The sequence below is a fragment of the Ranitomeya variabilis genome, chromosome 2 (genome assembly GCF_051348905.1).
Source record: "Ranitomeya variabilis isolate aRanVar5 chromosome 2, aRanVar5.hap1, whole genome shotgun sequence".
Classification (NCBI taxonomy): domain Eukaryota; kingdom Metazoa; phylum Chordata; class Amphibia; order Anura; family Dendrobatidae; genus Ranitomeya; species Ranitomeya variabilis.
Genome location: NC_135233.1, coordinates 432,827,544 through 432,855,396, shown reverse-complemented (window position 1 = coordinate 432,855,396; position 27,853 = coordinate 432,827,544). Strand labels below are relative to the sequence as shown.

General features: G+C 43.2%; 1 long non-coding RNA gene across 1 annotated transcript; it reads right to left on the bottom strand.

The window, feature by feature from the left end:
- On the bottom strand, window positions 1-27,157 carry LOC143809553 (uncharacterized). Its single transcript, XR_013222332.1, has 4 exons — window positions 26,600-27,157; window positions 8,414-8,585; window positions 8,084-8,160; window positions 1-158 (listed from the first exon to the last, which is right to left on the bottom strand). It is a non-coding gene; the product is annotated as an uncharacterized LOC143809553 (long non-coding RNA).
- Between the last annotated feature and the right edge of the window lie 696 nt (window positions 27,158-27,853).

Here is a 27,853-nt window from a genome sequence, read left to right as displayed (position 1 = left end):
TCTTTCCTTGTCTCCCAATAAATCTACCCTCTGTTGTTTGCACCTCATCTTGTGTACAGTAGTCTTCCTGCACCGTGGTGGTCCCCCGGCCATCGCTTCAGATTGATTGGATAACCAGTGACATCATTGGGTAACAGGAAGATAGGAGTAGTAGTTTGCTGAAGAAGAATAAACAACAAAACAATGTTACTTAATAGCTATTATGTAAAATATAGCCGCTTCCAGTTCCTTGGCAGCAGAACATTAAGCCAAAAGTCATTTTTATTCATAAAATCGCTTTCCTTACGCTTGATAAGAAAGCGGCTGTGGAGGGGATCTATATCGCGATCAATAAAAGTGCTTATACGCGGGACGGATTATTAAACTCCTCCGTAGAATCTGCTCTGCCCCAGGCGCAATGTAAAGATGGAGAGTAAGAGAAAACAGATATTCTTGTAAGGATTGAACTCTAAACATTACATCTTATTAATGCTTAAACTGTGCTGAGAAACCCAGCGGAGAAAAGTCATGGCTGAGCAATACGAGAGGATAGCATCTACAGGAATCCTCCCCCCGGCAACTTGTGGATGTAAGCGAAGGAAACAATCAGAGGTGTTGTCCATAGCTCATCGCTCGCACCATTTGACATCAGTTATAAGGCACTCATCTTTGAGAAGTTTCCAGGGTCTGTGTTATAATAGGGCTAGTAGGCTTCAAAATTATGTTGATTGCCCCTCCCCAATAATCCCGCCTGAGTGCTGAGTGCTAGCCAATATGTGTCTCCTTTCTCTGTATCTTGCTGCCCACTGCAGAGATGCCAAGGTGGATAACAGGAAATGACGACGGGTCTCTGTCTCTACAGTGAGTAAAGATGGGTCTTGTATCTTTAGAGTAAGCAATGGCGGGTCTTTGTCTCTTGAGGATAAGCAGTGGAGGGTCTTTGTCTCTTGAGGGTAAGCAAGGGTGGGTTTTTGTGCTGTTATAATGAGTAAGGGTGGGTCTTTGTATGTTGAGCGTAAGCAAGGGAAGGTCTTTGTCTTTTTAGAGTAAGCAAGGGTGGGTCTTTGTCTCCTTAGAATAAGCAAGGGAGGGTCTTTATATCTTTCTAGTAAGCAAGGGCCAGTCTTTGTCTTTTTAGAGTAAGCAACAGTAGGTCTCTGTCTCCTTACAGTAAGCAATGGCGATTCTTTGTCTTTTTAGAGTAGGCAAGGGCGGGTCTGTGGTTTATATTTTAGGTTATTTTAGGTTATGTGGAGAAGGTTCAGATTCAAAACCAGTTCAAATTGACGATAGCTAGGTTGTTATACATTGCACGTAAATTAATAGCTAGGCATTGGATAAATGAAGAACCGACGACGATACAATAATTTTTTTAGACTATCAGACTTTATTGTAAATATGGAAAAAGGTATTTATGCCAAAAGAAAAAAAACGTTCACTGCATTGTGGACACCGTAGGTGGGGAAACAATGATCCCGAAAGGAGGTTGTACTTCTGAGTATTCGTTGCTCATGTTTCTATAAGCGGGGAAGGGATGCGCTGTAATTGAAAATATGTGACCTTGTTGGACATTGTAATGTCTGGACTCTGTTTCTTTGTTTGAATTTCGTTAATAAAAATCCATCTGATTAAACAAAAAAGTAAGCATGGGCAAGTCTTTGTCTCTATAGAGTAAGCAAGGGTCTTTTTTCTCTTTAGAGTCAGCTAAGGCAGGTCTTTGTCTCTTTAGAGCAATCAAGGGTAGTTCTTTGTCTTTTTATAGTAAGCAAGGGCGGGTCTTTGTCACCTTAGAGTAAGCAAGGGTAGGTCTCTTTAGGGTAAGCAAGGGCGGGTCTTTGTCTTTTTAGAGTAGCCAAGGTTGGGTGTTTTTCTCTTTAAAGTAAGCAAGGGTGGGTCTTTGACTCTATAGAGTACGCATGGGTCTTTTTTTTTCTCTTTGGAGTAAGCAAGGGCGGGTCTTTGTCTCTATAGCGTGACCATAAGTCTTTTTTTTCTCGTTTGAGTAAGCAAGAGCGGGTCTTTGTACTTTTAGAGTAAGCAAGGGCAGTACTTTGTCTCTTTAGAGTAAGCAAGGACAAATCTTTGTCTGTCTGCTCAGGTTCTCCTGTCTGTTAAACTATATACAGACAGAAAAGAGAGGCAAGCTTTTAGTTCAACAATACCTGATACAATGTATCCTGGGAAGTGAGGAACAGAAAGTTCCAGCACTTATAATGCTGGCTGAATGCTGGTGAAGAGAAACTACTCAGTGAAAATTGGTGTATAATCAATTAGAGAGCACAAGAATAGGGACAATTCCAGAATATATTAGACTGTTATATAGGCAAAAGCAGTTTTACCTTGTTTTTGGGGAGAAGGACAGCATGGCTATGATTGTCTGCAGATTTTGTGTGAAAGAACAGGTATACATGACTAATGAATAGACTACAAACAATCCATATCTGTAGTCGGATCCTACAGCCTTGTGTTATCGCTTACCATTGCATCGGACTATGCTCAGGGTTCGTCTGTAACCATGGAGACACATTGGATCGCATGAGAGCTGCATACACAATTACAGTAAGAGATTTTTCAATGTTAATATTTGCTCAATTTTTCACCTTAAAAGTATTGTATCTTCAAAATGTTGTACCTGGAGTCCATTGTTACTTGAGGGGCTTCTGTAAAGGGTTTGCGAAAATATGCATACCCTTTAAGATCATGGATAAAAAAACATGACAACGCTTCATAGTCAAGCAATGCTGGCAACCTTTCACTCATGAGGCTTCGGGAGTATGGGCTCAGAAATCATTTTGTAGCTCCATCCTACAATAGAGTCTGAAAACAGTCAGCAGGTAGCGTGCTGCAATCATTATAACGCAGCGGCAAACCGCGGGCCTCTTATAAAATCACGGCTCGTTAGTCTGATTCCGAAGAGATGAATAGAAGCAGGTATCTTATGAGGTGTAGTGCGTCTTTTGCAAGGAGGGCGCCCGGGGCCTAATTAGATTTTTTTTTTCTCTTTTCGACAATTCATCTATTCGTCTGTCAAAATGACATTTGCTCCCAAGTCTACAAGTGGCGAGTAAATGGTTGTAGGTGCTCGTTTACCCAGACAGCGGACAGATCTGGGAGAAATAATGGATGACGCTAATGAGCTCTGTGTACAGCGAGACGCCCGCTGTACGGCTATATATAGAGAGCGCCAATCTGACCGGATTTCTATCCGTATTATGTGTACTCCTTTACACTCGCTGTTGACAAATCTGTCTGTGGCCTTTGTGAGTTTTCCTTCTTCTTAATGATTAGAAAAGATAAGAATTTAACAATATCATTTTTTTTCATATATAAAATGGTGGCCAATTATCCTGTTTTCAGGCTTCACAGTTGTCTAATGTATATTTTGTACATATACCTAAATATATACCGTATATATTTACCGTATATATTGTTTAAAGTTTTATGCAGGTGTCAGAAAAAATGCTGCAAAGTAAAAATGATTCCAAAGAGAGAAGTGTTAATGGAGCGGCTCCCAAACGCAGGGCAGCGGGATACTCGGTACCGGGTCCTTCTGTCTCGGTTCTGGGGATGTCACGGCGGCCCGACCCGGTCCGTGGCCCTGCTAAGGGGCGCCCAATTAAAGGTGTAGGTGAAAGGTTGTCAAGTGTTCGTGACGCCACCTGTGGTGTTCGGTCAGGGTGACCGACGCTGCTAGGGGTCCGCTGGGGTGATGGAATGGCAGCTAGATGGTGTAACTTCCCACAGGTGAGGTATGTCCCCCAGGGCTTCCCTTGATGAATAGATGGTGATGGTGTAGGTCGCAGTAAATGACGAGGACACAGGATTGCAGTCTCTTTACCTTTTTACTGAAGGCTTCGGCATCCGCAATCCAGAGCACTGCTAACAGGGCTGGCTGAGACCGGCCGGTCCGAAGGCACATCCAGAGTTCCCTTTGCAGGTGGAAATCAGTAGCCTTCCTACTAGCGCCTGTGTGTTGTAGTATCTCCCTGCTGAGCACCACGGGATAGTCCTCACAACTGTCGTGTATGTTTCTGTTCTTTCTCTCTCCGTCCCCCAGATGGTTTGGATAGGACGCACCCGTATGACGGGGTAGGCCTGGAGTTATTTTATAGGGACCCTAGAGACGCCCCTCTCCCACAATTGCCTCCGTTGTCTTCATTAGGTGTAAAGGTGAGACAGCCAACCTAGAGTTAATTGCCCTGCCGTAGTTCACAGTAATGCGTAGAGTCTATTACTTCCTCGGCGTTCCGGCCGCCGGCTACGCGCCTCAGTAGGATGTTGCCGATCTCGGGGCACGACTCCTACTGGTTCTATCTCCTTTGTGCTGTGATCTCATTTCTCACTTCTCCACAATATACTTTGCTTCTTGTCCTTTCTTAGGATGCTGCCGCAATGAGGTGCAGGCGCAGCTCCGTAACGATCTGTCCTGTGCTAGGCCTCTGCCAGGATCCCACCCCTGACAGGGACCTCCCTGAGTCTTCCCAAGTAACGCTCTCCTCTCACTGGATGTTACCTGGGCAAAACCCAGTCAGCTTCTCTCTAACTTCCTATCCGACCTATTTACCAGATTGTGAGGAGTGGCCTAATACATAGAACCTTTTGCTCCCCCTGGTGGCCAGAGTGTGAAGTGTAGTGTGTGACTGTGATACCTGGTCAGGTGAACTCCTTTAGTGCCATCAGACGTACCATCACTCCCCTCAGCGGCAGAGCGATGTTACTGCAACGACCAGGACTCTGGGGCGCTGCACTAATAGTTTATATTATTAACAAATGCAAAGCGAATTAACAAAACATAAATCTAAATTCATCACCAGAATCTGGTGATCGCCCGTCGCCTCCATCATCAGTATATGGTGACTGCCCGTAACCTCCATCATCAGTATCTGGTGATCGCCCGTAACCTCCATCATCAGTATCTGGTGATCGCCCGTAGCCTCCATCATCAGTATCTGGTGACTGCCCGCAGCCTCCATCATCAGTATCTGGTGACCGCACATCACCTCCATCATCAGTATCTGGTGACTGCCCGTAGCCTCCATCATCAGTATCTGGTGACCGCACATCACCTCCATCATCAGTATCTGGTGATCGCCCGTAGCCTCCATCATCAGTATCTGGTGACCGCCCGCCTCCTCCATCATCAGTATCTGGTGACCACCCATCACATCCATCATCAGTATCTGGTGACCGTCCATTGCATCCATCATCAGTATTTGATAACCACCCGTCACCTCCATCATCAGTATCTGGTGACTGCCCGTCACTGCCATGATCAGTATCTGTTAACCACCCCTCAATACATCCATCAGTATCTGGTGATCGCCCATCGTCTTCATCAACAGTATCTGGTGACCGCTCGTTGCCTCCATCATTAGTATCTAGTGACCGCCCTTTGCCTCCATCACTTCTTCTCATCACTTGTACACAGGTAATGGAGGTCTCATCAGGAGGTTGTTCCAAACATTTTGGAGAACTGACCCAGATCTTCTGTGTATGAGGCATGTGCTAATCCTTCTGTCTCTTCATGTGAGCCCAGACAGACTGGATGATGTGAGATCATGGTCTCCAGGATTCCTCCTCCTTAATGACATTGGCTGGATGTTTGGGGCCGTAGTATGGCTGTAGAATACATTTTGAGCCAATCAGACGCCTCCCACAGTTTTCCTGAATCCGGTGATGTTTTTCCTTCGTTCCTGTTCCTCTTGGTTCCCAAAATACGGCCTCTTCTTCTCTGTATATAGAGCTATTCTTTTAGCCAATAGGGCGTAGTCCTTAACTCTTGTGTGGGCGGATCTTTATATCTCCTGGTAGTCTAAAAAAATTGACATTTATATACAGTACAGGGAAGAGGGGGCCATATCTCAGGACTGGAGATTCACAGGAAAAAAAGAAAAACAGCAGCAGATTTAGGAGAACAGCTCCAATTACAGAAGGTAAAAAAATAGCAAATTTATGGCAAGTGACAGATCCCTTTAAAATGTCAATGTCCTCTCTTCTTATAACATCATGTCCGCCCTGATCCCATATATTGTACACAGCAAAGAGATCTGACATTTACTTGCATGGCAGGGTGCTTTCTGGCGCTCAGAGTGTATAGCAATGTGCATCTATTATATTGGGCTGAGTGCCGGTGGACGCACATGCTCAGTCCCTCTCCCTACAGTCAGGTCTCTGCAGAGTGATAGACTAGAGTATCATTCTGTCTGCTTCTCAAGGAATGAGCAGAGCATTAGCACTAGCACGGCAGTATAGCTGAGAAGACTCCTACTACAGGGATTATAAGAATGAATGGACTGTATTTTCAGCTGCCAGAGGGAGAAGGAGATTGATTCTGTCAAAAATCCACCCAATCACACAGAACTCTCTATCATTTGCATGGCATTTCTGAAAATTGCAGCATGCTTGCGCGCCCATTTTTCTCTCTCATACAAGTGAATGGAAATGCTATAGTCATTGCTCCCTGGGAAAATGTGGGCAAAGTAGGTCTTCTCTAGTAAGAAGAACATTTTTCTATATAGCTTCCAGTAGGTGCCATTGGAGAGGCATTTTTTTTTTATTTCTGGACAATCCTGGGCCTAATATGCAGAATTAATTAATGAAAGCAGGCTGCCTCTTTAAGAAAATGTATACTGACCCCCCCTCCCCCCAAAAAAATGGTCTGTTTACAACGGCTTAGCTGTAAAATTTGAGCACACTGCCCAACTTGGTGCTGCCTGCATATGATCGTGTCTGAGGGGACGGTGCATCCCCCACAGAGACAGATCAGGGTCTGCGGTAATGAGATACTGACCGAGAACGACTGTCTGAACACCACCAACGACCGCGCCGCCACCTCTGACACTGAAGTCCCTCAGAAATTAATTGTCTTGCTCTTGCATTAAATTGGAATTTGATGACTGCAAATTGGGTTTCTAAACTTAGTTACTGTAAGTTTCACCTTTCCCCCGGGAGTCAGAACATTTTGAAAACCGCAGTAAAGCTTTATTTTCAGATACGGTAGGATATTATACGATGACGCGATGGCGGGGGCACATGACCCTGTGTATTGAATTATTGTGTAATGTCCTTAGAACATTGTTTCTATATGTTTCCTTTTCCTGATTGCTTTATGTAAATTGAAGCATTCATCCATTTAGAATATCACTGTGTTTTTCATGTGGTAGAGGCGCCTTTTGGCAACAAGGACCACGTGTGACCGCAACCTCTGCGCCCCTGAAAACTGCCCCATTGAGTGTAGGACACCAATTGTGAAGAAGAAAAAAAGGAGCAAAAGCTCGAATATCCTCGTGAACGTCATGCTGAAACATTGTAATAAATCAGACGGAGATTTGTCTGAACACTATATTTGATTAGTTACTGTATGATTTATTTATCTGAGCACCATATAGTAGTATTAATAAGGTATCATAGGCGGTATTGTGTGGACATCATATGGTGACATTATGCAATTATGCAGGCATTGTATGCTAGTATTGTTTAGGTATCATTTGATGGCATTTTAGAGGCATTGTACAGCATCATATCATGGTATTAAGGAGGCATTGTATTGCAGTATTATTTGGGCATCATATGTTCATATTTTTTAAGGCACCGTATTATTTGGGCATCATATGATAATAGTATTAAAGGAGAATATGGCAATATTAATTGAACATCACCAGGTGGTATTATAGAGATATTGTATGTCAGTATTATTTGAGCACCATATGGTGGTATTATAGAGGCATTGTATTGCTGTATTATTTGAGTGTCATATAGTGTTTTTGAAGGGGCACCTTACGGCAGTTTTATTTGGGCATCGTATGGCAGTAATATTGAGGCACAATATAGCAACATTAATTGGACAAATGCAACAAATGTAATGTATATATTAGAAAAAGATAACACAACTAAACTCAAAGTACAGTTTTTAAATTAAGGTCTTTATTATTAAGGGAAAAAGAAATCCAAACCTACAGGGCCCTGTGTGAACAAGTGATTGCCCCCCTAAAAAACCCATAAATTAACTGTGGTTTATCTCATCTTTGGGAAACTAAGTTCAAATTCCCTAGCCACACCCAGGCTGACTACTGTGGCACCTGTTTTCAATCAAGAAATCACTTACATAGAACCTGTCTGACCAAGTGAAGTAGACCAAAGGATCCTCAAAAGCTAGACATCATGCTGCGATTCAATGGAATTCTGGAACAAATGAGAAACAAAGTAATTGAGATCTATCAGTCTGGAAAAGGTTATAAAGCCATTTCTAAAGCTTTGGGACTTCAACAAACCACTGTGAAAGCCATTATCCATAAATGATGAAAACATGGAACAGTGGGAACCTTCCCAGAAGTGTCCGGCAGACCAAAATTACCACAAGAGCATAGTGAGGACTCATCTAAGAGGTCACAAAAGACCCCACAACAATATCCAAAGAACTGCAGGCCTCACTTACCTCAGTTAAGGTTCGTTTTCATAACTCCACCATAAGAAAGAGACTGTGCAAAAAGTGGCCTGCATGGCAGAGTTCCAAGATGAAAACCACTGCTGAGTAATAAGACATAAAGGCTCGTTTCAGTTTTGGCAGAAAACATCTTGATAATCCCCAAGACTTTTGGGAGGATTCTCTGTGGAGTGACAAGACAAAAGTTGAACTTTTTGGAAGGTGTATGTCCCATTACATCTGGCGTAGACGTAACACAGCATTTCAGAAAAGGAACATCATACCAACAGTAAAATATAGTGGTGGTAGTGTGATGGTCTTGGGCTGTTTTTCTGCTTCAGGACCTGGAAGACTTGCAGTGGTAAATGGAACCATGAATTCTGCTGTCTACCAAAAAACCTGAAGGAGAATGTGTTCGTGATCTCAAGCTGACCCACACTTGGGTTATGCAGCAGGACAATGATCCAAGACACACCAGCAAGTCCACCTCTGAATGGCTTAAGAAAAACAAAATTAAGACTTTGGAGTGGCCTAGTCAAAGTCCTGACCTTAACCCGAATGAGATGCTGTGGCATGACCTTAAAAAGGTGGTTCATGCTAGGAAACCTCCAATGTCAGTGAATTACAACAATTCTGTAAAGATGAGCGGCCAAAGTTACTCTAGAGCTTTGTAAAAGACTCATTGCCAGTTATCGCAAACGCTTGATTGTAGTTGTTGCTGTTAAGGGCGGCCCAACCAGTTATCAGGTTTAGGGGACAATCACTTTTTCACGCAGGACTGTTTAGGTTTGGATGTCTTTTTCCCTTAATAATAAAGACGTTCATTTATAAACTGCATTTTGTGCTTACTTGTGTTATCTTTGTCTAACATTTACATTTGTTTGGTGATTGGAAACATTTAAGTGTGACAACCATGCAAAAGAAGAGGAAATCAGGAAGGGGGCAAACACTTTCCACACAACTGTATATAGTGGTTTTATAAAGACATCACATGACGGTACTATTTGAACATCATGTTTTGACATAATGTCTGTAAAGCACTGTGGCGCTGTATAAGTGAGTAAAGGAAGTAAATAATAGATGTGCTGTATCATGGTATTATTCAGCTTCATATAGTGGTATAATAGAGGCACTATTTGGCAGCATTATTTGAACATCATGTTATGGTTTTATAGAGATATTATATGGCAGTATTATTATTATTATTTATTATTATAGCGCCATTTATTCCATGGCGCTTTACATGTGAGGAGGGGTATACATAATAAAAAACAAGTGCAATAATCACAAGTCATGACTGGTACAGGAGGAGAGAGGACCCTGCCCGCGAGGGCTCACAATCTGCAAGGGATGGGTGAGGATACAGTAGGCGAGGGTAGAGCTGGTCATGCAGCGGTTTGGTCTATCGGTGGTTACTGCAGGTTATAGGCTTGTCGGAAGAGGTAGGTCTTCAGGTTCATTTTGAAGGTTTCCACGGTAGGCGAGAGTCTGATGTGTCGGGGTAACACATCATGTATGATGGTGGTATACAAGCATTGTATGGCGGAATTATTTGGACATCATATGGTAGTATTAGAGACATTGTATGGCAGCATTATTTGGGCACCATATGGTCATAATGTTAAGACACAATATGGCAGCAATAATTGGACATCACACAGTGGTATTATGAAGGTATTACTGGTGGTACAGTTGTCATTATTTGGACATCACTTTATTGTATAATACGATAGAGGCATTGTTTGGCATTATTTGGGCATCATCTGGCGGCAATACAGATACATTGCATGGTGGTACTATTTGAGCATCATGTGGTGCATTATACTGCCAGTTTTATTTGGGAATCATATGGCAGTATGATAGAGGCATTGTGTGTCAGTATTATCTTGGAATCATATGGTCATATGATAGGCATTGTATGTCAATATTATCTGGAAATCATATGGCGGCATGATAGAGGCATTGAACATCTGTATTATCTGGGAACCATATGATTGTATGATAGAGGCATTGTATGTCAGTATTATCTTGGAATTATATGGTAGTATGATGGTGGCATTGTACATCTGAATTATCTGGTAATCGTATATCGCGGTATGATAGAGGCATTGTACATCAGTATTATCTGAGAATCATATGGTCGTATGATAGATGCATTGTGCGTCAGTATTATCTGGGAATCATATGGCGGTATGATAGAGGCATTGTACATCAGTATTATCTGGGAATCATATGGCGGTATGATAGATGCATTGTACGTCAGTATTATCTGGGAATCATATGGCGGTATGACAGAGGCATTGTACATCAGTATTATCTGGGAATCATATGGCCGTATGATTGAGGCATTGTACGTCAGTATTATCTGGGAATCATATGGCGGTATGATGGAGGCATTGTACATCAGTATTATCTGGGAATCATATGGTCGTATGATAGAGGCATTGTACATCAGTATTATCTGGGAATCATATGGCGGTATGATAGAGGCATTGTACATCAGTATTATCTGGGAATCATATGGCGGTATGATAGAGGCATTGTGCGTCAGTATTATTGGGGAATCGTATGGCGTTATGATAGTTTTTCGATTTTTGGTATGCTTTTTATAGTTATTGTTGTGATTGTGCTTCTGTTCAGAACCTTGTAGTAATCTGGCTCTAGAATTGTACTGAATGTTTCTTTGTTTCTATTTTTCAAAAACAGGTGAGAGGGTGAGAAATCCTCTGTGCAATGTTTTCTCCGGGGTCTCTGCAGACTTGGGTCTGGCCTTAATTACAGCGCTGGTTACATGGAGCCAGTGACATGGTACTTTACTGTGCAGAAATCACTGATGTTCTGCCAAACGGATAAAGCTGTCTGACATAGACAATATTGCAGGGCTGGAGGATGGGATATGGGATTTAGACACTAATCAGCCTGCAAAAAAAAACCTATCAAAAAATGAACAGACGGAAAGCCATTGACTGGCTGGAGCCTGCGGCGGGGAAGGGTTGCGGTGGGTGACTGCTTTCTGTATTGAAGGTCAGGTGAGGATAAAACTTCACACAAATCATAGACAGACACGTCTTCAGGTGCTTGATACATTTCTGTAAGGCTAGTGATAATTATAGTAACCCCATGGAGAACTACAGGTCTCATCAGTCCATGGCAGATGATCCATATGGTGGATAGACTGATCTTTACTATGTATTCTACATCTGTATAATAGACATAATGTTGTCTTGTCTATACTTACAGAAGCACAATAAAGTTTTCATTAGTGTAATGATATTGAGATGACTCTGCTTATTGTGTCCTAGTCTATACAGCACAACTATGGTCGGTCTATATTGTGCGCTCTAGTATCCAGTGTGAAATTTTGAATATTTCTGGATTTTTTTTAATCAAAGAGAGATCTAAAGAATGTAGACGGTGAAGAGGTATTTGTGCTACCGCAGGATAGGTGGGATCTACTTGATCAGTGAAAGTCCAACCTCTGAGAACCTCTCACTATAGTCAGACTTGTGCAGTGAATGGGAGTCTCAGAAATGTGATTGAATAATTAGTTTCCAGAAAGTGATTGAGTCAGCCCTTCCCTTTAGGCCGGTTTCACACGTCAGTGGCTCCGGTACGTGAGGTGACAGTTTCCTCACGTACCGGAGACACTGACACACGTAGACCCATAAAAATCAATGCATCTGTGCAGATGTCATTGATTTTTTGCGGACCGTGTCTCCGTGTGCCAAACACGGAGACATGTCAGTGTTCGTGGGAGCGCACGTATTACACGGACCCATTAAAGTCAATGGGTCCGTGTAAAACACGGACCACACACGGACGGTCTCCGTTTGCAGTCTGTGTGCCGTGCAGGGGACAGCGCTACAGTAAGCGCTGTCCCCCCCACTGGTGCTGAATCCGCGATTCATATGTTCCCTGCAGCAGCGTTTGCTGCAGAGAAAATATGAATAATAGTGTTTAAAAGAAAGATCTATCTGTCCGCCGCCCTCCCACCCCCTGTGCGCCCCCCCCGCTGTTCTGAAAATACTCACCCGCCTCCCTCGCAGTGTCCTGTGCTGGCCGCCCCTTCTACTGTATGCGGTCACGTGGGGCCGCCGATTAGAGTCATGAATATGTGGCTCCACCTCTCATAGGGGTGGAGCCGCCTATTCATGACTGTAAATGAGCAGCCTCACGTGACCGCATACAGGAGAAGATGGGGCCAGACCAGGAAGCAGCGACAGCCAACGAGGGAGCGGGTGAGTATTTTCAGAACAGCGGGGGGGGGGGGGGGCGCACAGGGGGTGGGAGGGCGGGGGACACATAGATCTTTCTTTTAAACACTATTATTCATATCTTCTATGCAGCAAACGCTGCTGCACAGAAGATATGAATCGCGGCTTCAGCACGATGCAGTGTACCACACGCGTGGGTACAACACGCTCCGTGTGGTACCCACTCGGCACACGGGCGGCACACGTGTGCCGCACGTATGGCCTACGTGAGCTCACGGACACGGATAACTCCGGTACCGATTTTTTCCGGTACCGGAATTATCTGGACGTGTGGGACAGCCATTAATATCAAGAGAGCTGCGTTCTGAGCCTAAGACTACTTTCACACTAGTGTCGTTTGCAATACGTCGAAATGCGTCGTTCAGGAGAAAAAACGCATCGTGCAAAGCTGTCTGCAGGATGTGTTTTTTCCCCATAGACTTACATTACCGACGCATTGCGACGTATTGCCACACGTCGCAACCGTCATGCGACGGTTGCGTCGTGTTTTGGCGGACCGCCGCCACAAAAAAGTTACATGTAACCTTTTTTTGTGCGTCAAGTCCGCCATTTTCGACCGCGCTTGCGCAGCAGAAACTCCGCCCCCTCCTCCCCGGACCTTGCAATGGGGCAGCGGAAGCGTCGTAAGACTGCTTCCGCTGCCCACGTCGGGCATTTATTTCACAGCATGCATCGGTACGTCGGCCCAACGCACTGCGACGGGCCAGTACCGTCGCTAGTGTGAAAGCAGCCTTAGATGTGTGTATTGTGTTATTATCCTGTCTTATCGAGGTCACTAGCAGTAGAATAAAGCTGTCATTAATTCTCCTGCCTGTTAATAATAATGTGATGACTCCGCTCATCATGTCTTAGTCTATACAGCAAAGTTATTGTCAGTCTGTGCTCTACACTGTAGCATCCAGTGTGAAATTTGAAATATTTCTGATTTTTTTTTTTATCTAAAGAAAGGCATTGAAATATTCTGTATCTAAAACAATGTACTTACTCTTGGCCTTGGAGTATGTATTTTTATGGTGGGAGTCAGGAAAAAACTCCTTAAAGACCCAAGTATAGGCTATCAATGTGACTATGGACATAACCTTTAAGGGGTGCTCTGATTTGGACAATTTGTATTTGATAAGGACCATTGACACTAAGTGTCTTTATAGTGTAGTGTAATGATCAGCTGCAATCTATGAGAAACCCTGACAGTAAGTATTCCGCATCTCTGCAGCACTCCCACAGGAGAAATGGGGTATTACACAATTTCCGTTTCTCAGGAACTGCGGTGGTAGCACAGATAAGGGAAGGGCAGATGAGAGTGGAGAAGAGAATTACATTTTTCATTAACCGCTTCCAGACTTTTGAAGTCTGGCAAAATGTCTGTAACTGGCCACTCCTTTTTAGTTGTCTGCGTAATGTAGGACAGGGAAGGTCCTCAAAAAAGAGGGATGAATTAGTAACCGCTCTCCAGTCTGGTCAAGAGGTGAGGATCCTAAATAGAGGATACCCCACACCCCCTAATAACTCATAATTCCCTTAATTGGGGAATTTCTAAATTATACACCCTTTCAAAAAGGACCTTTCACCATGCCAAAAGTGGCCATTTTTTTCTCTTATTTTATTACCACTGCTCCCCTTAGAAATCTCCTTTATGTTTTTTTTTAAATCCAACATACGGTTCCAATAAATGGGCCTTCATATTTAGTGCTAATATTTATGTTCTTTACCATAGGATCCTCTAGGGCGTGTGTTTAGGCTGCTCTGCATAATTACCCTGTGAGCCACACCCCCTTAGTAAACACCATAAAAATAGCACTAAATAAAAAATCCTCTATCTCTGGAACTGTGTGAAGGATTAAAAAAAAAAAAGAAGAATTCTAAGTGGAGCAGAGGGAATAAAATCAGAACAAAAACTGAAGATTTTTAAATTGGCGACAGGTCCTCTTTATCTCCCATTAAAAAAAAAAAAAACATTTAAAGAATCCTTAAGATCTTCCAAGAATAATCTGTCACCGTGTAGAATAAAAGTCTGACTGATCGGTCTGTTTTGGTCTCGAATAGGAAGGAGGGTGGTGTTTGATTTTAAAATGTCTCCCGCTTTTGTAACTACGTTTTACCTTAATCTGTGAAATTGAATTTTTTTTTTTCAACCCTCAAAAGGGCCCAAGTGCATGATTATCACATATACAGTCATAAAAATCCTGGATGTCAAGTCATGACCCGGAGAAGATTGAATTATGATTTTCATACCTCCTTGAGATATATTAGATTGCTATTTGTATAAGAGATTATGGTGAAATGCGTTTGCAACAAGAAAAATAAGAGCCTGAGACCCGAAGAAGATTAGCGGGAGATGGGAGATCTGTGCTTCTCGAGAATACCAAGTAATTATAAGAAGAAGTGCCATATATAAACAGGATTACTTAAAGGGATACTCCATGTAAAAAAATATATACGGTATATATATAAAATTTCCCACTGTAATTACCTAATAGGAAATTCTTATTTCCATGCACATATGTTTGCCTAGGATCCGGTGCAGCAGGAGTCAGGTGACAACCTGGTGCAATGCACTACCCCTGTAGTGTCTGGCATTGTCACTCTTAAAGGGAAACTGCAAAAATTGATATACTTTCATTAATGGGCTATTCCCATCTCCAAGATCCTATCCCAATATGTTGGAGGTGTAATAATAATAATATTTGCAAATACGTCCAATTTGAGATGTAGTATAGTTCCCCTGATTAGCTATATAGCTTACCTCATGTACAGGTCATTGCAGGAGCTTAGATATCCATGGTTACGATGACTAGCAAATAACTGTGTCTATATGAGTGGTCGTAACCATGGATATCTAAGCTACTGCAATACCCTGCACAAGACGTAAGCAACGTAGCTAATCAGGAGAACTATATTACATTTCTAATTGGAGGTATTTGCTAATATTATTATTATTACACCTACTACATATTGAGATAGGATCTTAGAGATGGAAATACCCCTTTAACTCCTTGGAGATGCAGTCATTTTTTAATTTCTTCGGTTTTATTTTTTCTGATTTTGAGCTTTCTTGCTTTTTTATTCCATTTTCGGGGGGAGGGAGATGAAGAATACCCCAAAAATTATTTTGCCATTTAGATTTTTTCCATTTTGGAATTCATGGAATGGGATAAATATTTTTATATTTTTATTAGTTTGGACAGTTACACATGAAGCAATAACATGTATGACAATTATTATTTTTTTTTAGATTTCACTAATTATGTCTGTGTAAAAAGCGGTGATTGAAACTTTTATATTTGTTTTTTTTTTATACTTTTGTCTTTTTTATACATTTTTTAATTAGTCCCTTGGAGACTAAAAAAGAACAATAAAATTACTTTCAAAAAATAAAATTGTTTTTAATCGACATTCTGAGAGTTGTCACTTTTTAATTTTGGGGTTGAAAGAGGGGTGACACGTCTCGTAGCTAAACGCTTCCGCCCTTTCGTTCCACACCCGAACCCCCACGGATCAATACTTCTGACATAGCACAAGTTTTCTATGAGAGGTCCACCTCTTTGGCTGAGTTATAATGTTCTGCTTCTTCTTTGTCTGTCCACCTTGATAATTCTTTATAAAACTTCATGACATTTCAGGATTCTTCCTATTATGTAACATTTAGGAGCTGGGTGGCCGCTGCTGCTCCTCCATCCTCCTCTAGTGGGATCTCACAGCAGTGCAGAGGGAACAATGCAAAAAGTATCCAATGTCTGGTGCGGAGAGAAGAGACAGGAGCCTATCCCTTTAAGGATGTGGCCAATTTTCATTTTTGTGCTTTTGCTCTCTTCTTCCAAGAACCTTAACTTTATATTTCTGTGTTCTTTGTGGGATGAGTTTTGTACGACGTTGATAACTTTATCATATAATGTATTGAAAAAAAAAGTGGAAAAAATTCAAAGTGAAATAAAAAAAAAAAAATTGTTCAATAGAAACGAGCTGGCGGTGTGATTCCGCAGAGGAGCATGATCACTTATTATATTGGTGGCTTAAAAAAAAAAACACTGATCAAAAAAAAAAAATTGGGGTAACTTTTGCAACTTTTTCAGTCAATGGAGCAGCGAAAGTGCTTGTTTTTTGTTTTTCTTGTTTTTTACTGCTGTTTTTAGTGATTCCATTTTAGGGTTACAAAGTGACGTTCTGATCTCCTTGTCTTGCCTTATGATAAATGCACCATAACCATGATGTACAGAAGGGGCTATACTCTACCTCCAGGGATGGTATCCCACCTGATCAGACTTTGAACAAGGAGAGACGTCCCTCCATACTGGCCAGTTTATTATTAGTTAACAGCTTTTGGCTCGATCTCTTGATGGATGAACGCTCTGCAGGAAGATGGATCTTGTGCAACCTAGATAGATCCACCAGGGTCTTCTCCACCTTTATCTTGATAGTTTCCAACCATTGGTTGCTGGTCTTCCTCTTGATAAATGATCGCTCTGTAGGAAGATCGATCTTGTGCAGCCTAGATAGGTCCACCAGGGTCTTCTCCCCCATTATCTTGATAGTTTCCAGCCATCAAGTTGCTGGTCTTCTTCTTCGCCTTGTTCCTTCTATTCTTCTGACCATGATGTCCTTCTCCAGTGATTGATCGCTTCATATGATGTGTTCACAGAAGACAAGTCGAAGCTTGATGATTTTGGCTTCCAGTGACATGTCTGGCTTGATTTGTTCCAAAATTGATTTGTGTGTTCTTCTTGCCATCCATGGTATTGATAACCTCCTTCTCCAGCTCCACATTTCTTTGGTGTTGACTCTTCTGTCTTGTTCCTTTATCGTCCAGGTTTTGCATCCTCATGTCACCACAGACAATACCAAACTAGGTGCGAGCCAAGACTTCGTAGCCTCGATTCGTAAGTGTTCCTCGATTTCATACCGATGCCCATTTTACAATGCCACGAGTATTGTGCACGGATTTATTAATTGTAATTGAATGTATGCACAATATTCTGGGCTTCGATAAATGTAGCGCCCAACATGTAGTTGGGTTTCTCCACGCCTGGTCATCTTGGGCAAGAGAGAAATCCTGAAGATACACGGGCACGAGACCAAGTGATCACCTTTCACTCCTCCAGAACCACATGACATCAGAATTTCTAGTTGGAGAAACCCAATCATGAGGGATGATGTAAGTTTATTTTGGCGAATGGACAGGGATCGATCCATGCAGGATGACGGATGGCCAACAGGAACATAGCAGGGACCTCCATGGTATGTCATGGCCACAGTTATAGGGGACCCTGGTGCTAGAGGTGTCCAAAGGCTCTTGTGCAAGATAAGGCACCAATATTATCAAGGCCACATTAAGTGGTGGCCACACAATTAGAATAATGGCCACCACATGCACTAATTTGTGCAGGGGCAGCCCACCGACCATCTCATGTGTGATGGAATCTGACAAAAGCAAGTGTCAGGAGGGAAAAGGATCAGGCTGTTGGGTTTTCGAGGAAATCATGAGGAGTCTGGAAGCAGTTTATTCCCCACTTCTGATTCAGAATGCATGCATGCTCAGCCAAATCGAGTGTGCATGTAATTTGGTCAGAAGGAATAGACCTAAAGTGTATGGTCAGCTTTAAGGTACCTTCACACGAAGCGACGCTGCAGCGATAGCGACAACGATGCCGATCGCTGCAGCGTCGCTGTTTGATCGCTGGGGAGCTGTCACACAGACCGCTCTCCAGCGACCAACGATGCCGAGGTCCCCGGGTAACCAGGGTAAACATCGGGTTGCTAAGCGCAGGGCCGCGCTTAGTAACCCGATGTTTACCCTGGTTACCAGCGTAAAAGTAAAAAAAACAAACAGCACATACTCACCTGCGCGTCCCCCAGCATCCGCTTCCTGACACTGACTGAGCTCCGGCCCTAACAGCAGAGCGGTGACGTCACCGCTGTGCTTTCACTTTCACTTTAGGGCCGGCGCTCAGTAAGTGTCAGGAAGCAGACGCTGGGGGACGCGCAGGTGAGTATGTACTGTTTGTTTTTTTTACTTTTACGCTGGTAACCAGGGTAAACATCGGGTTACTAAGCGCGGCCCTGCGCTTGGTAACCCGATGTTTACCCTGGTTACCAGTGTAAAACATCGCTGGTATCGTTGCTTTTGCTTTCAAACACAACGATACACGGCGATCGGACGACCAAATAAAGTTCTGGACTTTATTCAGCGACCAGCGACATCACAGCAGGATCCTGATCGCTGCTGCATGTCAAACCAAACGATATCGCTAGCGAGGACGCTGCAACGTCACGGATCGCTAGCGATATCGTTACAAAGTTGTTTCGTGTGAAGGTACCTTTACTCTTCAGGGAATAAACCTGCAAGCCTAAACAAGTTGTCACCTCTTCATTGGACAAATGAAGATTGTTAGATTGGAGGGGATTACACCACTGGACCTCCCCCGATTGCCAAAGCAAGAGGTTTCTGTCCTCCATTCTCCCCTGGCCAGAAGAGGTCAGGCAGAAAAAGGTCAATGGTTCTGCAGGTCGCAAATGCACACACAAATCCCCTATTATGGTGGTTGGTGGTGGTGTCAACCTGATTAGGATGGAATACCCCAGTCAAATTTAACACATTAGAAATAATTCTGAAGGAGAAGTTTGGGGTGAATAATTGCAGTAATGTCCATTATGACACCAAATCGGCCACTCGTGTTATGCTGCAGCTGCAAATACCAGATTGCAGGATGTTTTCTGCAGAAAGACCACAGATGACAGCCACCACCGAGGCCTTCATCACTTTCCTCTTCCATGCGCTCGTTCATCATTGCGCGGCCTTTAATGACAGCACTGATGGCTTCTTCAGTCTGTTGTTTCAATGTGCAGAGCTTGACCTCATGCTCTTTCCAAGGTCTCGGCCCTGAGACATAAATCCTCATAAATCTCCATCCCTCTCATCAGCTGTCAGGGGCTGAGCGAGGAGAGACGGTGACATGTCATCCAGCGCAAGTTATTATCGGGCTCTGAGGGACGTTTCTACATAACAGCCCAGGATAGGATGACATCTGCGGATGTGGAGAATTACTGGAATAGAAACATTTCACATTCACCGCTCACAGTCTAATGTTACAGTGTCCCCAGCAAGAAGAACACATGTAGGCTCAACTCCTGCCCCCGCAATCCTACACCCAGGTACTGCACCAGCAGAATAGTGAGTGCAGCTCTGGGGTATAATACAGGATGTAACTCAGGATCAGTACAGGATCAGTAATGTAATGTATGTGCACAGTGACTGCACCAGCAGAATAGTGGGTGCAGCTCTGGAGTATAATACAGGATGTAACTCAGGATCAGTAATGTAATGTATGTACACAGTGACTGCACCAGCAGAATAGTGAGTGCAGCTCTGGTGTATAATACAGGATGTAACTCAGGATCAGTAATGTAATGTATGTACACAGTGACTGCACCAGCAGAATAGTGAGTGCAGCTCTGGGGTATAATACAGGATGTAACTCAGGATCAGTAATGTAATGTATGTACACAGTGACTGCACCAGCAGAATAGTGAGTGCAGCTCTGGGGTATAATACAGGATGTAACTCAGGATCAGTAATGTAATGTATGTACACAGTGACTGCACCAGCAGAATAGTGAGCGCAGCTCTGGAGTATAATACAGGATGTAACTCAGGATCAGTAATGTAATGTATGTACACAGTGACTGCACCAGCAGAATAGTGAGTGCAGCTCTGGAGTATAATACAGGATGTAACTCTGGATCAGTAATATAATGTATGTACACAGTGACTGCACCAGCAGAATAGTGAGTGCAGCTCTGGAGTATAATACAGGATGTAACTCAGGATCAGTAATGTATGTACACAGTGACTGCACCAGGAGAATAGTGAGTGCAACTCTGGAGTATAATACAGGATGTAACTCAGGATCAGTAATGTAATGTATGTACACAGTGACTGCACCAGCAGAATAGTGAGTGCAGCTCTGGGGTATAATACAGGATGTAACTCAGGATCAGTAATGTAATGTATGTACACAGTGACTGCACCAGCAGAATAGTGAGTGCAGCTCTGGGGTATAATACAGGATGTAACTCAGGATCAGTAATGTAATGTATGTACACAGTGACTGCACCAGCAGAATAGTGAGCGCAGCTCTGGAGTATAATACAGGATGTAACTCAGGATCAGTAATGTAATGTATGTACACAGTGACTGCACCAGCAGAATAGTGAGTGCAGCTCTGGAGTATAATACAGGATGTAACTCTGGATCAGTAATATAATGTATGTACACAGTGACTGCACCAGCAGAATAGTGAGTGCAGCTCTGGAGTATAATACAGGATGTAACTCAGGATCAGTAATGTATGTACACAGTGACTGCACCAGGAGAATAGTGAGTGCAGCTCTGGGGTATAATACAGGAGGTAACTCAGGATCAGTAATGTATGTACACACAGTGACTGCACCAGCAGAATAGTGAGTGCAGCTCTGGGGTATAATACAGGATGTAACGCAGGATCAGTAATGTAATGAATGTACACAGTGACTGCACCAGCAGAATAGTGAGTGCAGCTCTGGGGTATAATACAGGATGTAACTCTGGATCAGTAATGTAATGTATGTACACAGTGACTGCACCAGCAGAATAGTGAGTGCAGCTCTGGGGTATAATACAGGATGTAACCCAGGATCAGTAATGTAATGAATGTACACAGTGACTGCACCAGCAGAATAGTGAGTGCAGCTCTGGGGTATAATACAGGATGTAACTCCGGATCAGTAATGTAATGTATGTACACAGTGACTGCACCAGCAGAATAGTGAGTGCAGCTCTGGAGTATAATACAGGATGTAACTCAGGATCAGTAATGTAATGTATGTACACAGTGACTGCACCAGCAGAATAGTGAGTGCAGCTCTGGGGTATAATACAGGATGTAACTCAGGATCAGTAATGTAATGTATGTACACAGTGACTGCACCAGCAGAATAGTGAGCGCAGCTCTGGAGTATAATACAGGATGTAACTCAGGATCAGTAATGTAATGTATGTACACAGTGACTGCACCAGCAGAATAGTGAGTGCAGCTCCGGAGTATAATACAGGATGTAACTCTGGATCAGTAATATAATGTATGTACACAGTGACTGCACCAGCAGAATAGTGAGTGCAGCTCTGGAGTATAATACAGGATGTAACTCAGGATCAGTAATGTATGTACACAGTGACTGCACCAGGAGAATAGTGAGTGCAGCTCTGGGGTATAATACAGGAGGTAACTCAGGATCAGTAATGTAATGTATGTACACAGTGACTGCACCAGCAGAATAGTGAGTGCAACTCAGGGGTATAATACAGGATGTAACTCAGGATCCGTAATGTAATGTATGTACACAGTGACTGCACCAGCAGAATAGTGAGTGCAGCTCTGGAGTATAATACAGGATGTAACTCAGGATCAGTAATGTAATGTATGTACACAGTGACTGCACCAGCAGAATAGTGAGTGCAGCTCTGGGGTATAATACAGGATGTAACTCAGGATCAGTAATGTAATGTATGTACACAGTGACTGCACCAGCAGAATAGTGAGCGCAGCTCTGGAGTATAATACAGGATGTAACTCAGGATCAGTAATGTAATGTATGTACACAGTGACTGCACCAGCAGAATAGTGAGTGCAGCTCTGGAGTATAATACAGGATGTAACTCTGGATCAGTAATATAATGTATGTACACAGTGACTGCACCAGCAGAATAGTGAGTGCAGCTCTGGAGTATAATACAGGATGTAACTCAGGATCAGTAATGTATGTACACAGTGACTGCATCAGGAGAATAGTGAGTGCAGCTCTGGGGTATACTACAGGAGGTAACTCAGGATCAGTAATGTAATGTATGTACACAGTGACTGCACCAGGAGAATAGTGAGTGCAGCTCTGGGGTATAATACAGGAGGTAACTCAGGATCAGTAATGTAATGTATGTACACAGTGACTGCACCAGCAGAATAGTGAGTGCAACTCAGGGGTATAATACAGGATGTAACTCAGGATCCGTAATGTAATGTATGTACATGGATCGCCCCCATGTTAAGGGCAGTGGGGTACTCGGTACCGGGTCCTTCGGTTCGGGGGATGTCACGGTGGCCTGACCCGGTTCGTGGCCCTTTTGAGGGGCGTCCAATTAAAGGTGAAGTTTGTCTAGTGTTTGTGACGCCACCTGTGGTACTCGGTCAGGGTGACCGACGCTGCTTAGGGGTCCGCTGGGGTGATGTTATGGCAGCTAGATGGTATACCTTCCCACAGGTGAAGTATGTCCCCAGGGCTTCCCAGATGTGTAGGTGGTGATGGTGGACGATGTAAGGCGCAGTGAATAACGAGGACACAAAGGTTGCAGTCTCTTTACCTTTTACTGAAGACTTCAGCATCCACAGTCCAGAGTACCATTCACAGGGCAGGCAGAGTCCGGCCGGACCGAAGGCAAATCCAGAGATCTCTTATCCAGGTGGAAATCAGTAGCCTTCCTACTAGCTCCTGTGTGTTGTAGTACTTCCCTGCTGAGCACCACGGGATAGTCCTCACAACCTTCGTAGATGTTCTAGATGTTATCTCTTCCTCTCTGTCCCCCAGATGGTATGGATAGGACATACCCGTATGACTGATGGCCTGAGGCTTGTTTATAGGGACCCTAGAGACGCCCCGACCCCCACAATTTGTCACTGTGTCTTCTTAGGTTTTAAGGTCGGGCAGCCAACTTGGAATTGACTGTCCTGCCGGTCTTTGAAGTAAAGCGTAGAGTCAATTACTCCCTCGGTGTTCCGGCCACCGGCTACGCGCCTCAGAAGGAGGCAGCCTCTTACAGGACAGAACTCCTCCTGGTGTTGTCTCCTTGTGCTGTGACTTCGTTTCTCACTCCCAGCAACACAATTCCTTTCTTTTCCTTCCTTAGGATGCTGCCGCACGTGGGGCAGGAGCAGCTCCGTGTCTTTCTGTCTCGTGCTAGGCCTCTGCCAGGATCTCACCCCTGAGAGGGACCCTCTGTCTGCAGCTCAGATGTTCCTCCTTTCCCCCTTGTCTGCCTGACAGGTGTTGCCTGGGCAAAGCCCAGTCAGCTTCTCTCTAACTTTCTATCCAGCCCACCAGTTTTACCCTTCTGTGAGGAGTGCCCTACTAGATCGGAGCATGGCTCCCCCTGGTGGTCTGGAGTTTGAAGTGTGGTGTCTGTTTTGTGATACCTGGAAAGATGAACTCCTTTAGTACCATCAGACGTAATATCACTCCCCCTGGTGGAAGAATTACATTACTGCAGCAACCAGGACTCTGGGGCGCTGCATACACAGTGACTGCACCAGCAGAATAGCGAGTGCAGCTCTGGAGTATAATACAGGATGTAAATCAGGATCAGTAATGTAATGTATGTACACAGTGACTGCACCAGCAGAATAGTGAGTGCAGCTCTGGGGTATAATACAGTATGTAACTCAGGATCAGTAATGTAATGTAATGTATGTACACAGTGACTGCACCAGCAGAATAGCGAGTGCAGCTCTGGAGTATAATACAGGATGTAAATCAGGATCAGTAATGTAATGTATGTACACAGTGACTGCACCAGCAGAATAGTGAGTGCAGCTCTGGGGTATAATACAGTATGTAACTCAGGATCAGTAATGTAATGTATGTATACAGTGACTGCACCAGCAGAATAGTGAGTGCAGCTCTGGGATATAATAAAGGGTGTAACTCAGGATCAGCAATGTAATGTATGTACACAGTGACTGCACCAGCAGAATAGTGAGTGCAGCTCTGGGGTATAATACAGGATGTAACTCGGGATCAGTAATGTAATGTATGTACACAGTGACTGCACCAGCAGAATAGTGAGTGCAGCTCTGGAGTATAATATAGGATGTAACTCAGGATCAGTAATGTAATGTATGTACACAGTGACTGCACCAGCAGAATAGTGAGTGCAGCTCTGGGGTATAATACAGGATGTAACTCAGGATCAGTAATGTATGTACACAGTGACTGCACCAGCAGAATAGTGAGTGCAGCTCTGGGGTATAATACAGGATGTAACTCAGGATCAGTAATGTAATGTATGTACACAGTGACTGTACCAGCAGAATAGGGAGTGCAGCTCTGGGGTATAATATAGGATGTAACTCAGGATCAGTAATGTAATGTATGTACACAGTGACTGCACCAGCAGAATAGTGAGTGCAGCTCTGGAGTATAATACAGGATGTAACTCAGGATCAGTAATGTAATGTATGTACACAGTGACTGCACCAGCAGAATAGTGAGTGCAGCTCTGGGGTATAATACAGGATGTAACTCAGGATCAGTAATGTAATGTATGTACACAGTGACTGTACCAGCAGAATAGGGAGTGCAGCTCTGGGGTATAATATAGGATGTACCTCAGGATCAGTAATGTAATGTATGTACACAGTGACTGTACCAGCAGAATAGGGAGTGCAGCTCTGGGGTATAATACAGGATGTAACTCGGGATCAGTAATGTAATGTATGTACACAGTGACTGCACCAGCAGAATAGTGAGTGCAGCTCTGGGGTATAATGCAGGATGTAACTCGGGATCAGTAATGTAATGTATGTACACAGTGACTGCACCAGCAGAATAGTGAGAGCACCAGCAGAATAGTGAGCGCAGCTCTGGAGTATAATGCAGGATGTAACTCAATAAACGATCATTAATGTAGTGTATGTAGAAAATGACTTTATTTAGGTGAATTCTATTTGAAGATTGTATAACGAGGCTCAGAGGTCGTTAAACCCTTCTAATTTGACAGATAATAAAAACTGTTACTACCGTTGGTCAATATAAAAAGCAATTTGTGTCTTCTCTGCTGACAATCTCACCTCTTCTCCCGCGTGAAATATATTTACTTCCTAAAACTAAGATTTAGGATGACGAGGAAGAAACATGAAACAGAAGTCTTAAGGGATTTTATTTTTATCAATTTTCCAAGCCATCGTCTTTACCTATAATTTATATTCGGGAGGGAAAATTGATTTAATATTGTAAACCTTCCACTTCCCATCCAGTTTTATTACATTCTTCTTGGGCCCGAGTATTAAAGAGATAAAACTGTGCTCAAAGCTTATACATTGTAAAGACAGGTGATGATGGGGACAGGACTGATACTTCATGTCTGCAAAAATGGCGTCAACTAAGACCTATTACTATAAGGAAACCTTGCAGTGCATTATTAATATTGTGGGTAATATTAATATTGTGGGTAATAAATGCGCCCCCTGTTGGAAGCTGTTGGTATTAATTGGAGAAATATTAATAAATTTGCTCTTATGGGTCAATATTTCTTACGTAAATGCAAAACAGTTCCGCACATATTCTAAGAAAATTTTTTCAATTCTATAGTTTACTGCTTATTGCCTGGGTTAAGGACCACTGCTGCAGTCTATCAGAGGTGGACGGTCGTCTAGGGAAAGAGCGCAGCACTTACAAGCTGTTTACCATGGAGCTTGCAACTGCTGCTCTGAAGTTTGCTGGCTTGATGCGATCAGACTCATTTACCCCAAGTGCACAGTTTGGGCCGATGATGCAAAAATCCCGCTGAGCTGAACTGTCAATCATTCAGGAGTGCACTGAGCTGCAGCAACCATGGAGGCAGGGGAGTGGTGTTTTCCCAAAAAGCACACAAGAGAACAACTCCTTAAAAAAATAAACAATAAAATTCTCACCCCCCCCCCGCACCCCACCCTATTGCTGATTCCCACTACGATGGTCAGATGGCTACTAGTGACCTGACTGCTGCGCTCACTGGTGGTCACCGATATCACTGCTCCCGGCATGGCCTCCACCATTGGAATGGAAGGGTGAAATTAGTAAGGGAAGTCCATGGGTGAGCTTGCATGATTATATTTTGCCTCTTGGCTATGCACAGCTGAACTTACCTTTAGACTGGAGAACCCCTTTCATTGTATATTGCTATAATTTGCATTCAGTGGAGGTTCGATCAATGTGACGCCGATGATCAAAGGCTTGGACTGGCCCACAGGTGAACCGGAGAATCCTCCGGTAGGCCGCCCCTGTGAAGGAAAGCTAATGAGTAATACTATTGCACAGAAAAAGGTATAATCTAATCAGTCATTAAACAAGCTAGCCAAATTAATATTTCATAGAAGCAAAAATAAATGTGTGCACTAGGGTCAGGATATGTTTGCATGTAGCTGAGCAGAGGGCCCAAAGAATCAATACTAATGGTGGGCCTCTGCCAGTCCAGTCTGGCACTCTGTAAAATAAAAACCCTGGCATATTTCCCTGCAGCGCCACCACAGGTGAAATTAAGCATTACACAGTGCCTATGAAAATTCAATTGGCTGTTTATTTAAATCTGGACAGGACGGGTCCTCCAGAGAGACGAATAACCGACGTTGTCATTTTTATTTAATAAATCAATAGTGCACGTGAAAGTAAGCAACATTGTAATATATCTTATCAGAAAAATCCACTTCTTTCTTTTCCTGGACTGATCATTTATTCTCAATTCATGGGTAAAATGTCTATGTGAAGACAGATTTTCACATCACTGAGATAGGAGGTGACAGTTGTTGCTTTTAAAAGTCTATGGAGAGGAGAGGGGAGAAGCTGGAGGCAGAAACAGACATTCACCAGTTACATCTCTCCATAGAACTTTATGGGCACCAATCGTCATCTCCTATCTCAGTAATGGGAAACTCTGTATTCACAGAAGACACATTTTACCCCTAAATTAAGATTTTTGAGAAGGAAACATCAGTCCAGGAGAAGAAAACAAATGTCTTTAATAAAATATGTTAGAAAGTTTCATATTTTCACAAGTATTATTGATTTATTTAAAAAAATGACGATTATTTTTTACAGAAAAGATAAATATCTTTGTACCGTGTTAGCCAGTAGATAATTTTATTTTTTAATTATCTATTTGAATATGAGTTTCTTTAACCAGACAATCCCCTTATGTTTTATTTACGTAGGACTGAACAATCCCTTTAAGGCCATGAAATGGATGTTGCCTCCATAAGGCTGGGTGAACCTGTGATACTTTTCCATGTTTTTCTTTTTCTCCTTACAATATGGATAGATATTTCTGATTCTCCCCTCATGAGGCATGAGGCTCCCGACGCCTCGTGAGGGTTAATGCACCTACAGGTTCTACTTCAGATGGG